The following is a 14851-nucleotide window of genomic DNA, read 5'->3' on the forward strand; positions in this document are numbered from 1 at the left end:
TCTTCCATTCAAACTTTTATAGCATTCGCCTCGCAGGAACAATTCTAAAAAATAAAATAAAATTATTGCCAAGCTAGAATGCATTATCGGTTTCTGTCACCTCCAGAAGTCCAGAAGTAATTAAGGTGGAGTAATTGCTGTCTGACTGTATAGCTGATAACCACCTTAATCCAATGACAAGAATATGATTTAAAATGAACCCTTTTTTGTCATTGATTTAACAATAATTACTGTTATATTGTGTGCTGGCAATAGTAATTCTCAGATAACCACTCAAAAATAATGTGCTCTTCTTATTGAAAAATATAAATTTGATAATCCCTAAAAAATCAATATCCTTCATACATCTGTCTTTCAATTGCATGGAGATGAATAATTACAATATTTGCTCCTGACCTTAGCAACGGTGTAATAAGCTCAGGCTCCTTTTTCTCAATCTATCTAGGAAACAGTATCCCCCTTCAATTAACTAGTGATGTAACTGATGTTGTTTAACTAGACCTCTTCAAACAGCCCTTTAATTTTAGCCATTTATTTTGCACATTTACCCCTCACCAATGCTAGTTATTTAGTAAACTATTTATTTTATTTATTTATTATTTGATTTATATCCCGCCCTTCCTCCCAGCCAATGTGCATGCAGATCCTCTTATGGCAATGATTTTAATCCATCTGTGTGCAGGAATTAAATGCTAGGATTGCACAGGGGGTGTCCAGTTACAAAAGATGCAATTGAAAAAATTAGTGGCTGTCCTGCCCAGAGTGAGACTCACGAGACAGAGGAGAGGATGGAATTAATTCCTGTTTTATTAAAGTAACATCGAAGGCAATATGTTTCATTGGCACACTATGCCAACTCACTGCAATCCCTAACTAGGCTACCTAAGTACACTCTGCAGCGTGTGAAGAAAGGCTTAAGTGGGAAAGGTCTTCGTCCATAATGTCTGACTCCTTCAAAGACCCTCCCTCCTACTGAAGGGCTTCTCCCGGTGTCTGGCTTGGGGCGAAAGGGGGCGTGCCTCCGCTGGCGTATCTGACAATACAGTCTCAATATGTGCCGACTTGGCTTCAGGAGGTGAGGAAGCGCTTGAAGTGCCAAGAGGGGAGCTCAGGGGAGGTGGAGTTGGTGTGCATGCCAAGACATCCCCCAATGGCTCTATGGGGGCATCTGTAAGATGAGTGTGGTCTTCTTTGGCTGGAGAACTGTCTGTGGGAACTGGCACAGTGTCAACCACACACCCTCCCACCTCGTCCTCAAAAGTCTCAACACCCTCTGATTCTTCCCCTTGCCCTAGCGGCTGGAACTGACACTCATCCAGCCCCCCTCCTTGATCCTCCTGAGGGAGCTGGGGCTCGACATCATCCCCCCCTCCATTCACCATTTCCCCCCACCCCTGAGGTCTGGGCTTATTCAGATAAGCTTCATGGAAGTCTCTCACCAAGTCTGGGGAGTGAACGTCCTCTGCTGTTTCCCAAGAACATTTGGATGGATCATACCCCTTCCAGTGTATTAGATACTGGAGGCTGCCCTGGTGCTTCCTTGAATCTAGGATTTGCTCCACTTTGTACTCCTCCTGCCCATTCACTGAAAGAGGGGGAGACGGCTCCACTTGAGCTCGATGTGGGTCAGGAGGATGTTCCAACATAATCAGAGAGCAATGAAACACGTGTATTTTGAAAGTGGGGGGTAGCTTCAGCCAGAAAGCCACCGGGTTGATTTATGTTTCCACCTCAAAAGGTCCCACTCTCCAATCCTGCAACTTGTGGCAGTGACCTAGAGTAGGCAAATAGCGTGTAGACAGCCATACTCTGTCTCCCACTTGGATGGGGGGCCCCTCTCAATGATGCTGGTCAGTGGCTCTCTTATAGTCCTCCTTGGCCCAATCCAACTGCTCCTTCAATAGCTGTTGCATGGCTTGAAGTTCTTGTACAAACTCCTCCTCCACCGGGATGGATGGGTTGATTCGAGGGGCAGCAAAAGCTCGAGGGTGGTACCCTAGGTTGGCGAAGAAAGGAATCTGTTTCGTGTGGGTGTGCACAGCATTATTGTAAGCAAACTCTGCCAAGGGTAAACAGGAGACCCAACTATCTTGCTGATAATTGACATAACAGCATAAATATTGCTCTAGGATAGCATTCACTCTTTCCATTTGCCCATCTGTCTGGGGGTGATGAGCCGAGGACAGTCTCAATTAACTCTGTAGTAGTTGCCACATCGCCCGACAGAACAGCATTGTAAATTGCATCCCTCGATCGGAGACTAGACTGTCCGGCAGACCGTGCAGCATGTACACATGCTGCACATATAAACATTGGGGAGTCCATTACATGGAATGAAATGAGCCATTTTCATGAAGGCATCCACTACTACCAACACTGTGGTTTTCCCTTGTGAGGTAGGGAGATCTGTGATAAAGTCCATGGTGACCATCCGCCAAAGGCCCTGTGGAGTGGGGAGTGGTTCTAAAAGCCCTGTCGGCCGTCCTGTGGCATGTTTGGCCTGCATGCAGGTGGGGCAAGATCGAATGTAGTGCTCCACTTCCTTCTTCATCTGGGGCCACAAAAACTCCCTGGTTACCACTTGTAAAGTCTTAAAGACCCCGAAATGCCCTGCAGTAGGGGAGTCATGGCACTGATGCAGTATTCTGGCTTGTGTTTCTCCAGGGGGCACATAAATGGCATCCTTGTGATGTAATACCCCTGCATTCCAAGTAAAGCCCTCCTGCCCCGAACCAGACTGCATGGCTAAGTCAGAGAGCTTCGCCTTGACAAATGAGTCCTGCTCTTGAGCTGCATGTAATTCAGACACCCATGAATCCTGACATGGACTGACTACCACTCTCTTGGGGAATAATAAACTGGCAACTTCGGGGCGGGATTCTCCAAGTACTCTGGTTTGTGGGATAGAGAGTCTGCCCTCTTATTCTGGGCTTCAGGAATATAATGGATTTTGAAATGGAAGAGTGCGAAAAACTGTGCCCAGTGCACCTATCTCTTGTTGAGCTTGTGGGCGGTGTGGAGGCTCTCCAAATTCCAATGGTCTGTGTGCACCTCAATCTCGTGCTGCGCCCCCTCCAAATGATGTCGCCAAGTTTCAAAGGCATCTCAGATGGCCAGCAATTCCTTTTCCCACACTGTGTAATTTTGCTCAGAATCAGTCAATTTCCATGAGAAGTAAGCGCAGGGTCTCAGACCTCCCCCTCTCTGTGCTGGTTGCAAAAGAACTCCACCAATGGCTATGTCTGATGCATCTGTCTCTACCACGAAAAGACACGTGGGATCGGCGTGCTGCAAGATGGGCTCTGAAGCAAACCACAGTTTCAGTTCTTCAAAGGCTTGTTGTGTGGCTTCTGTCCAACAGAAAGGACCCGAGCCCTTCAGGCAATCCATGAGAGGTGCTGTCTGGCCAGAGTAATTAGATGTGAAGCGATGGTAGTAATTGGCAAATGCCAGGAAATGTTGTAGGTCCTTCTTAGTTTTGGGGGGCTGCCACGTGAGGATGCAATGAACCTTCCCAGGGTCCATCTCCACCTCTCCTGGGGAAATGCGATACTCCAAAAAGTCCAACATGGTCAGATCAAAACCGCACTTTTCCAGCTTGGCGTAGAGGCAGTGCTCTCACAGCCTCTGCAACACAGCTCACACATGTGCTTCATGCTCCTTGGGGGAGTCTGAATACACCAGAATATCATCTAGATACACAATCATAAAGCGATCCATATAGTCTCTGAAGATGTCATTCGTGAAATTTTGGAAGACTCCTGGCATGCCAGACAATCGGAAAGGCATCACTAGGTACTCATACTGTCCATAGTGTGTCTTAAATGCAGTTTTCCACTCATCCCCCTCCTTCACCTGCACCAAGTTATAAGCCCCCCTCAAGTCCAGCTTGGTGTATATCTTGGCAGATTGCAACCACTCCAACATCTCCTTGATGAGAGGCAAGGGGTAGCTGTTGGGGATGGTGATCTGATTTAATGCTCTGTAGTCATTACACGGGTGTAATTCTCCACCTTTCTTCTTGACAAACAGCAGAGGTGCCCCAGCTGGGGACTGGGAGGGGCAGATAAAGCCTCTCTTCAGGTTAGTGTCCAAAAATCCCCTCAGCGCTGCCAACTCCGGTTCTGACAAGGAGTAGATCCATCCCACAGGAATATGCGCCCCTGGCATCACGTTTATGGTGCAGTCATATGGCCGGTGGGGGAGCAGTTGATCTGCCTCTTTCTTATCAAACACATCCCAAAACTCCTCATACTTAGTGGGTAAGGATGCTTCCTCCTGAGGAAGCACTCCAGCCACCACCTCCGGCTTCAGCTCCTCGGATGGCTGACAGCGTTGATGACAGTATTTTGAGGTGAATACCACCACTGCCTCATCCCAGAAAATAGTTGGATTGTGTTGGACCAACCAAGGCATTCCCAACACCACCGGGAAATGAGGCAAGGACGCCACGTAAAATGACAGTTCTTCCTGATGCCCGGGAATCTCCACTTCTAATTTCTCCATTGCTCTGTTCACCTTCCCTGATGTTAAAGGCTGCCCATCTATGGTTTCTACTGCCAGCAGTTGTTCCAGTTCTCGGATCGGAATGCCATGCTCTCGTACGAAATCACTGTCCATGAAACTCAATGAGGCCCCACTGTCAATCATAGCCTTGGCTTGAAAGTTCTGCCCTGAGGACAAAGTAATTCGGATGGGCAGCAGTAGAGCACCTTGGGATGGAAGGGGTTGTAGCAGATGCCGAGTTGTCTCCTTGTCTCCCAACTCTCTGGTCTCTATGAGAGCTGGGATTTGTAGTTTTCCAGCAGCTGGGGCTTTCCTGCCTTGGCGGGGCAGCCCCAGGCCAGGTGCCCACTTTTTCCATAATATAGACAGAGTCCTTCTTTTCTGCACTTCTCCCTCTCCTCCTCTGACTAACATTGTCTGGCCCCGCCAATTTGCATGGGCTCCTCCCCCGACAGAGTCAAAGTTCCCAAACTAGGCAGATAGCACACGTGGGGGAGAGGTACCGGTGCCTGGGTACAGGAGGTTTCCGCTCTACGCTCCAACCACCGTCCTTCAAGCCGACTGTCTATTTGCATACACAATTGGATCAAGCCCTTCAGGGTGTTTGGTGGAGTGGAGTGCGCTAACTCATCCAGTACTTCTGAACTAAGTCCATTCCTGTAAAAGTACATCAAGGCCGGGTCATTGTAATCTGTTTCTTGGGATAAGACCTGGAATGAGTTGGTATACAACCCCACAGAACCCTTTCCTTGCTTCAAGGTCCCCAGTTGGCAGGCAATCGTTCCATTGGGGATCACGGAACATTTCAGACATGACAGTCGTGAAAGCTGTATACTCTTGCAAAACAGGGTCGTTCTTGATCAGGTACGGGGTGGCCCATTTGGCCACCTTTCCTTCTAGGAGACTAATGATGAATGCCACCTTCGCATCATCAGTCAGAAACTCAGCTTGGCGTATGCGAATATACTATTCGCACTGGGCTAAGAAGTGGCGAACAGGTCGCTCTGGCCACCATAGCGGAAAGGTAGCCCCACAGGAGACTTGACTCGAGTTGGCACCACAGTTCTCTGGGTGATCAAGGCACAGAGGTTTTGATTCTCAATCTGCAGATTCTGGGTGACTGCTCTGAGGTTCTAGATCACGGCGTACAAGGTCAGCTTTGCCCATCCCTAATCAGGTTATAGGGCACAATCTGTTCCTGTTACATTTGCGGTAGGGGATTGACACAGGGCTTAACAGGATATTTCCCTCTCCCAGGCCTCTTCCTTCATTGTGCTCTCTATTAGTACTTCAGGTAAGGCAAACAGTTTGCTCTTGCAAAGATGGCCACCCAGAAGAAAGCTGGAATGAGTGGGTTCCACTTTTTCTTATTTCTTTTGAACTAGCACAGCCCTACCTACAGTATACTGTTATTTCACTGTCAGAGTTCAGTAGGGATGGACAAAACTGTTGTTTTTGGTTTCTCATTTTTCTAATCTTATATTCAGTGCTGAACATTGCCACATCCATTTGTGTGTGTGTGTTTTAAAAAGTCCTCACCAAAATGTTGCCAACATTTTGGTGCACATTTCTCCTAGTAGGCACGTTTCTGTATGTAATTTTGCCTAATATGAAGGCAAACGAGGCCACCACCTTGCTGAAGCCAAGCAAGTCTGGATCTAGTTAGTGTCTGGATAGGAAACCACTGGGAACCACATGTATGCTGCCTTGGGTTTCTTGATAAAAGAAAGATGGGATCTAAGGGAGCAATCCAACTTGTATTTGCACCAGGATGAGGGGAGTTTGATTCGCAGACGCCTGGCAGAGCTGGCAGGCTCCCGGTGCCTCCAGTCTCCACCAGCAGAAGCCCCTCATCCTGGCTGAGATGCAGCACCTCTGGGATCTTGCTGGCTCAGCCAGGGCTCTGCCAGATATGGCCAACCAAAGATATGGCGGATGGAGAGCTGGCAGAAGCCGGTGTAAGGCCCCAAATCAAGGCATTTTGGGGGTGTGGTGGAGGAAGAGCTGAGGGGGGACTTCCTTAACATCCAACTCCCCTTTGGAGTGCTCCCACAGGTCCCAATCCAGGCAGTATTTCCTCTGGGCAATAGGCCAGCTTAGTAAAATTATTTCAATGCCAGTCAATGGGAGGGCTTACTCCCCAATATGGGTATTTGTGGGAGCCTGCTTTTACCTCCCAGCTGAGCTGATACTCTGACGGCCTCCCCTCCTGACAGCTTTGCATGACTTAGATTGCTCTGCTCATGTAAGAAAATAAATAAATAAATAAATAAATAAATGATAGATAGATTTTCAGAAGGCATTTCCCCTAATATAATGCATTTTTGTATGCTGTTTTCATGAATATATTCATTTTTATATTATTGTTGTTTATATTTATCAATTGCTTTTTCCACAAAGGTGCAATCAAAGTGCCTTACAGAAACAACTTCTAATATACACATTTTTGTACACAATACTTGGTTGGAGAGCTGCATCACCCAGCTCAGAGAAGTGCAAATGTCAAAAGATTTCAGTTTGCATATTGTTTTGAGAAGCGCAGATTAGGTAGGTTGCACTAAAATGTATAGGCTGTGTACAAACCATACATTTAAAGCACATTTTAGCACCACCCCAATAATCTTAGGAACTGTAGTTTAACCTTCACAGAGCAACAATTCTCAGCACTCTTCAAACCACAGTTTCTAAGATTTTTGAGGAGGAAATATGCTTTAAATGTACTTTAAATGTTTGATTTGTACCCAGCCCAAACCAAATTTCTCCTGCATCCCTATTGTGTATATATAGCTTGATTTTAAAACCTTCTAAATGGTTTACAAAAATAATATATTCCCACAAAAATGCTGAAAAATTAAACACGCATTACAAGCAAGTAGACATAATAACATCAAAATATAGATAAAATCAGCAGCGTTAAAAACAAATATGCATGATAAAATTGCATGTCTGGGTAGGCTTTCTCAAATTTTAGCAGGTTTCACAAATAATATTGTTGCGCGCCTCCCCAATCTCCAAGTGGTGAGATTTCCGGGGTCCCTGTGCTCATCCAGGGTTTGGTTTCCTTTGGGAAGAAGGTCAGTGGAGACTGTGGTGTCTTTATGAAATATGGTTTGTTTATTTACACACATTCCAACTTGAGCTTAGGATGGAGGGGTTCAAAGCATCAGCAGTCCAACATCCAGCTTTTCCATCTGTATTACAGGAGGCACCCTAAATGCCATGGTGCAGAGAGCCAGTCTCTCTGCCTGCCTCCAGTCTCCAAGCATTCTCCAGACACAACTTAAACTACAAGCCTCTCCTGGGCTCCGGGGGGAGGGATGCTCTCCTGAAGAGTTTCAATGACAAAAGGGTCTTCCTGGCCCATTCACCATTGCTGAGCAACTGATAGGCCCGTAATCGTACCTGGCCACTCTATTTGTTTAACAAAGGAGAGGCTCATCTGACCAGCAGAGTGAGTTCCTCATTCCAAGGCATAGGATTCCAAATCAGAGGCTGGAAAGGGGACTCACGGGGATCATCCATTCTAACCCCCATGCTCATAACAATATTCAGTTCTCTCACTTACTCATCTTTCCAGTCTTAAATTCAGTTCTCCAAGCTTCTGTGATTTTTTAATAAAAGAAATCCTCATGAAATGTATTCATCATTTTAGCGTGAAATTCTCTTAAACATATTTTTGTGTTAGTTTTGACTAATATACACATTACTGGAAGCAATTTCTTCTAATATAATACATTTTGTATGTTATTTTCACTAATATATTCATTTTTATGCACACTTTCCCCTAATATATGCATTTTTGTACACTGTGCTTGGGTAGAGAACACCATTGCAAAATTTGGATAGGTGCGAATTTTGATGGATGGCTGTGCTTCAGTTTGCATACCGTTTCAGAAAGTGTGAATTTGATCAACTTGGCTTTCAATGCAAACTGAGTGGAACTTCTCACCTATCCCTAGTGCCTGTCCAGTAGACTAGATAAGTTTTCTTTCTGAAAGGATATTCCAGGTGAGGTCTAAATAAGTGAAGTTATAAGCTAGAAAATGCTAGACAGAAACATTTAAACACCATTAATAATTGCAACATGGCAACAGTTCCTATTTGTCAATGTTCACTGGCTCAAACTCTCCATTGTACTTTATGACAACTCACTAATATAGGGCAGGGATGGGAGCTGTAAAGGGTGGCACTTCCAAGATTTCATTAAGTTTTACAGTTCTGGTTGCATTGAGACAAGACACTTCACATCTTTCCAATGAGCACAAGAATATGGTTCGGAACATTTGAAAGCCGCATAGTGGAATAGCAAAATAGAAACTGAAAAGACTGAATTATGTATTGAATCTTAATGATGGTTGCATGCTTCTGTCAGCTCCCTATAGGACAAGGACGCTGTAAATTATTTACACCATCCATATGATTCCCCCTGTTGGTTAAAACCAAACAATAGAGTAGTTTTCAAGTGATATTTTTAATAGAAGAAAATGAATCGTTTCATGACATCTCATATAACTCTCCAATTTTGGGGGTGCACTTTCTCTCTAAAGGTCTAGCACAAACAGCCCTCTCAGCAAACTGTTATCACTAACAATATAATTGAACATCATTCAGTATTAATCACTAATTGAATCAGAAAATCAGCTTTGCATCCTACTGCTTTTAAGGTAAGGAGGGAGACAATTGATGAAAGGATCTTATGTAAAATCACCTTGGAGAAAATGTATGCTTCGTAAGTTCTCTGATGAAGTATTAATGCTTATGCCTATCAAGGACTTGAGTGGTTGTTGGTTTTCATTTTATGATATAGGATACTGAAGGTGCATTAAGTGCAGCAAGGAGTGGGGAAGTTGGCTGTGTTTATCTGGAATAGCTGTGATTTCCCTAAGCATTTCACCATCTCTTCACAATGTTTGTTAGTTTTAAATTGCCCATGAATGACATCAAGTTGAGGTGCAGGTCTGTGAATAGAAAGTGAAAAGGTTTGTGTTTTCTCTGTCTAAATGACTATTCTATTTATTTCTCTGATGTAATCTGTGAGACCTGAAAAAGAGACTCTTGAGGGCACAGTTTCTTTTGGAAACTTCTAGAGTCTTCAATCTGAAGTTATAGATAAGAGGTTGCAAAGCACACAGCAACTCTAACAATCACAGCACTCTTCACTCAAACATAAAGTCCAGCTCTTCCAATGGAAATCATAGAATTGTAGAGTTAGAAGGAGCCCATGAGGCCACTGGGTTCAACCCCCTGCTCAATGCAATAATCCAACTTAAAGCATACCAGACAAGTAGCTGTCCATTGTGGCCCTCCAGATATTGTTGGACTATCACTCGTGTCATCATAGAATCATAGAACAGTAGAGCTGGAAGGGGCCTATAAGGCCATTGGGTTCTACCCCCTGCTCAATGCAGGAATCCAACTTAAAGCATACCAGACAAGTGGCTATCCAACAGCCTCTTGAATGCCTCCAGTGTTGGAGAGCTCACTACCTCCTTCCATTGCCGTACTCTTCTAACAGTTAGGAAATTTTTCCTGATGTTCTGCCAAAATCTGGCTTCCTGTAACTTGAGCCCATGATTCCAGGTCCTTCACTCTGGAAAGTTCAAGAAGAGCTTCTGGCCCTTCTCTGTGTGACAACCCTTCAAGTACTTGAAGAGTACTATCATATCTCCCCTCAGTCTTCTCTTCTCAAGGCTAAACATGCCCAGTTCTTTCAGTTTCTCCTCATAGGGCTTTGTTTCCAGTCCCCTCATCATCCTTGTTGCCCTTCTCTGAACCTGTTCCAGTTCGCATCCTTCTTAAAGTGCGGTGTCCAGAGGAATCTCAGAGATGTCATGAGGAATCTCTTTCTGTTATTTCCTGGGGGAAAGAAGAAGAAGCTCTAGCTGTTTCTCCCCTGACGTCCCCCTACCTTCCCCAATATTTCAAGCATCGTCATACTAGCAAAACTTAAGATGGAAAGAGTTAAAACTCTCTCACATTGTAGTATTCTTTACGGTCCCTTAACTGAAGCATTTATCAAAACAATGGCCTGTTCCTTTGTAAACCTAAATGGCTGCAAGGCAATGAGTAAATCAGAAGAGGCAGCTATGGAATGCTTGTGAATAAAGAACAGCTTCTGAGTGAAAGGCAGCATTTAGGTTGATCATAGCTGAAAAATAATCCCCAAACACCATAAGCATGTGGGCAAGAGGTGACTGATATACTGATGTTTACATATCTGTCTCCTGTGCAGATATGCTAATCAGACAAGGACCAGGATCCAAAGAATTGTAGGATCAATATTTTAAGCTCAAGGGGCTTTAGACTTTATATTCCCTTCCTATTATGTTATGTAGTCGGGGGTGGCCAGTGCAAGGGGGTGGTGCTGGCCCACTGCCCTTCTGACTGTCACCTACCAGGATGGTGAAAGGGGCAGAGCAGGGTGCTCGTGAGATAATGGCTGTGCGAGCACACTGGTTAGAATGCCATTTTGGCTCTACCAGTGTGCCTACACCACCCAGATCTCATTACTGCCTTGCTGTGCCCACACACTATCCCAGTAAGTGGCAGCGATTCTGATTATGGAAGAGTGGCAGCATGGCACTAGCCCTCACACTAGCCATTTCTGCTCATAGGAAACTGACTGTGAAATTGAGCAACATTTCAAAAGTGTTTTTCTGCAGAAGTATGACTTACACTAAGACAGAGCATTGGTCCATGTAGCCAAATATTATATTCTGATGAGTTGTGCCACTTCAGGGTCTCAGGATTCAGAGAGTTGGTAACAGAACCTATTCACGTGGTGATAATCTGAATGTATATTATATAGCCATGAGAGTGGCTGTATACTATAGCCAGCATCGATTTTTTGCATTCCGTAATGTTAAATCGAAAATATCCCCATGCCATTCTGATGCTTCCCATAAGCTCATTTCAAAACAAAAGCTTAGAAAACTTATAGTCCAGAACTCAGAAATGCTTGCTTAACAACCCTCTAAATTTTCATGGTAATACACAAATCAGTCAGAGAGAATCAAGAGTTCAAAGCAACCAGACCCCTTTTGGACTTTTTTCTCTGAGTTTTCATAATCCGTTGAAATTAATTAAAAATCAGCCATATTCACAGTGTACCTGTAATCCTATTACTGACCTTGCCCCATACTCTGACCTTCATCTTCTGCAGTCTTAAAGTTAAAAAAATGCCTGGCTGATTTTTAATTAATTTAAGAAATTTAGCATTGAACTCAATGATAATGTTGGGCATGCTCAGTAAAAACCAACTGTCAGTGTTCTAAAAGCCTCACAGCTGGTGGGCTTGCCTAATCAGGGAGCCATACCCACACCAGACCTTTATTTCATTTTAGACAGTCATGGCTTCCCCCAAAGAATCCTGGGAAGTGTAGTCTGTGAAGGGTGCTGAGAGGAGACTCCTATTCCCCTGACAGAGGTCCAGTGGCTAGAGTGGTTTAACAGTCAGCTGCTCTGAGTAAAGCTCTGTGAGGGGAAAGGGCATCTCCTAGCAACTCTCAGCACCCTTCACTAACTACACTTCCCAGGATCCTTTGGGAGAAGCCATGACTATCTAAAGGGAAATAAAGGCCTGGTGTGGATGTGGCCAGGGACAGCTTAGGTTTAAATTTGGGTGGGAGGCTACATGTGCCTGCTGTAGAATAAAAAGGTGGGGGAAACCCTGAAAAGCAATTATACTGTTCACAATGTTTTCCTTTTTGAAAGGAAAGGGGCTTTCCCTTTGCCTAGTGCCCACCCACCCAATCTCCTCCCCTTCCCCTCCCCTTCCTGCCATTTTTCTCCCCTCCGTGCTCCTCTCCAGGTCAGTTTCAACTATCCTAAGCATGATTGCACAGGAGTAAATCTCACTGAACTCTATAAACATGCAAATGATCAAATCTGCCCTCCCCCTCCCCATCCCCTGTGGTCAGTTTCACCTATCCTAAGCATGATGGCAGGGAAGTAAATCCTACTGAATTCAATAAGCATGCAACTGATCAATCCATTCTCAGCAAACTTGCACAGGATCCCATTTCTTACCTCCCAGACTAAAAAGCAGATAAATTCACTAATAGGAAAAAAAACACCTTGTGGTTTAACAATGTACCTATAGCCAACATATATTTCTATCAAACTTTAAAATGCAGGGAAAGCAGGCAGCTATAGTGAATGAACCGATGGAAGCAGGAGACCATACCTCCTCTCTGAGATATTGTACTGCCCTACACATTTGTAAAAATGCAAATACAATTTGGGTTGGTCTTTCACAGTTCAACCCACTTCCTGTGTAGCTTGGAAGAATTTGATAACATGTGCAGGGATTGAAACTAAATGACTATATGTGGCCAGGAAATAATAGGGCTCAGCTAGCAAAGTTCTGGGGCAACTCTTCAGTGTGTAACAGGGCTAGATTTAGCTTTTCCATCTGAGATGAAAAGGTGTAGTTGCCACTTCTTCATCCTTTGCCCCTAAAGTGTGCATTTGGTCAAAGTGAATCTTCCTTCTGTACTAGTAAGAAATATCTGTGATGTGGGAGCACCTGTCATATTATACAAAGTGTGTGGGCTTTCTTAGGATACTTGCTCTATCCAATATGGCACCATCTGAGAGTGAAGACTATAAGAAACATGGGCACAAGGGTCATGTACAGTGCCATCTTGGGGATGAATCCCATTCTACTTTTAGTTCCCTGGGTGATTTTATTATTGAAGTTTCATCTAATCTAAAACAAAATATTTTCCTTTGGAATACAAAATTGTTGCTTCATGAAGCTGTCTCACATTGGCTTGAGGTAAGCACACTTCTCAAGGCCCATCATGATTCATTTGTGAAGACCAAATGTTTGTGATTGTGGTCAGAGGCACACAACATATTGGGAAATATCACCAAACTTTTTTTCCATTCACTGTTCTTCTAAACTTTCATTTCAAAACACGGAAATAGCAAAACATGGAGGGTTGTTTTATCAGTGCTGTGAAGATGCATGACCTCTCAGATTTGTTAAAAAATACTCACTCTCCCACATTTTTCCAAAGCAGAAATGACTTGTATAGCAGCTTAATTTAGGGTTTACAAGATTTTGTCATTAAAAATGCATTTTAATGCATTTTAATGCATTTTTACACAACATGATTTTACAGCTTAAGAGGTGTAAATTGCAGTGAAAAAACTCCCACCCTGCCATCGAGTATTATTTATAACAGATTAAAGTGTAGATGTAGTTTTATATTGACAGTTTACAAGCCAAATAAAGAACATTGCAAAAAAGTGCAGTTATGAACAAAAATGCACAATAAAAATATTAAGTAGTTCTTACCTGACTGGAGATTTCCTGTGGGATTTTAAAACTAGAATCCAAAATGAATATGTGTGCATGTGAAGATAATTTCTTTTGTGATTCTTATAACCAACTATCAATGGCCAACTGGTGGCCAATCAAAAGTAAATTTCCATGTTCTTTCAGTATATGAAAGTGCTGAGGAATTCTGAAGGAATCCAAAGGAGTGTTCAGAAGGCAGAGTTCCATGCATTTCAAATGTACATAAGAAGATGCCTTATACTGAATCAGACCACTGGTCCATCTAGTTTAGTACTATCTGCTCTGACTGGCAGCAGCTCTCCAGGATTGCAGACAGGCCTCTCTCCCAACCCTACCTCGAGATTCCAGGGATTGAACCTGGGACCTTCTGGGACTTTCCATAGTAGAGTAGATGCTCTGCTACTGAGCTACAACCCTTTGCCGACCTGACAGCCTTCCTTCTACCCAATGTTTCATCCTTCCTAGAGGATGGTGCTTAGAGCAGGATAAATATAGAATCAAGAAAATTGATCTGTGTCGTTGCAGAAAAAGGAATTAAATATCTGATCTTGAGATTTACAGTTACTTTAAGGTCTGTAAGTGTGTAACCAGTCTCACTGCTTCCATTGTGAATAAAAGGTAAAGATGAAGGTGTCCCTGCACTTATAGTGCGAGTCGTTTCTGACTCTTAGGGTGACATCTTGCGACGTTTATTAGGCAGACCGTTTTTTTATATGGGGTGGGATTGCCAATTCCTTCCCTGGCCATTCTTTACCCCCCAGCATATGCCGGGTACTCATTTTACTGACCACGGATGGATGGAAGGCTGAGTGGACCTCGACCCCTTTTACCGGAGATTCGACTTCCTCCTTCCGTTGGAATCGAACTCCGGCTGTGAGCAGAGCTTCGGCTGCGTTACCGAACACGGGTTTGTACATACCCATTGAAGCTAGCTGATAAAAGATTAGAAGGTGTGCACTTGCACATGCACTCACACAGAGACACACTTGGGTCACAGGTGAATTGGAAACTAACCTTATCTTATATGCATCCCTTAAG

The sequence above is a fragment of the Rhineura floridana genome, chromosome 7 (genome assembly GCF_030035675.1).
Source record: "Rhineura floridana isolate rRhiFlo1 chromosome 7, rRhiFlo1.hap2, whole genome shotgun sequence".
Taxonomy (NCBI): Eukaryota; Metazoa; Chordata; class Lepidosauria; order Squamata; family Rhineuridae; genus Rhineura; species Rhineura floridana.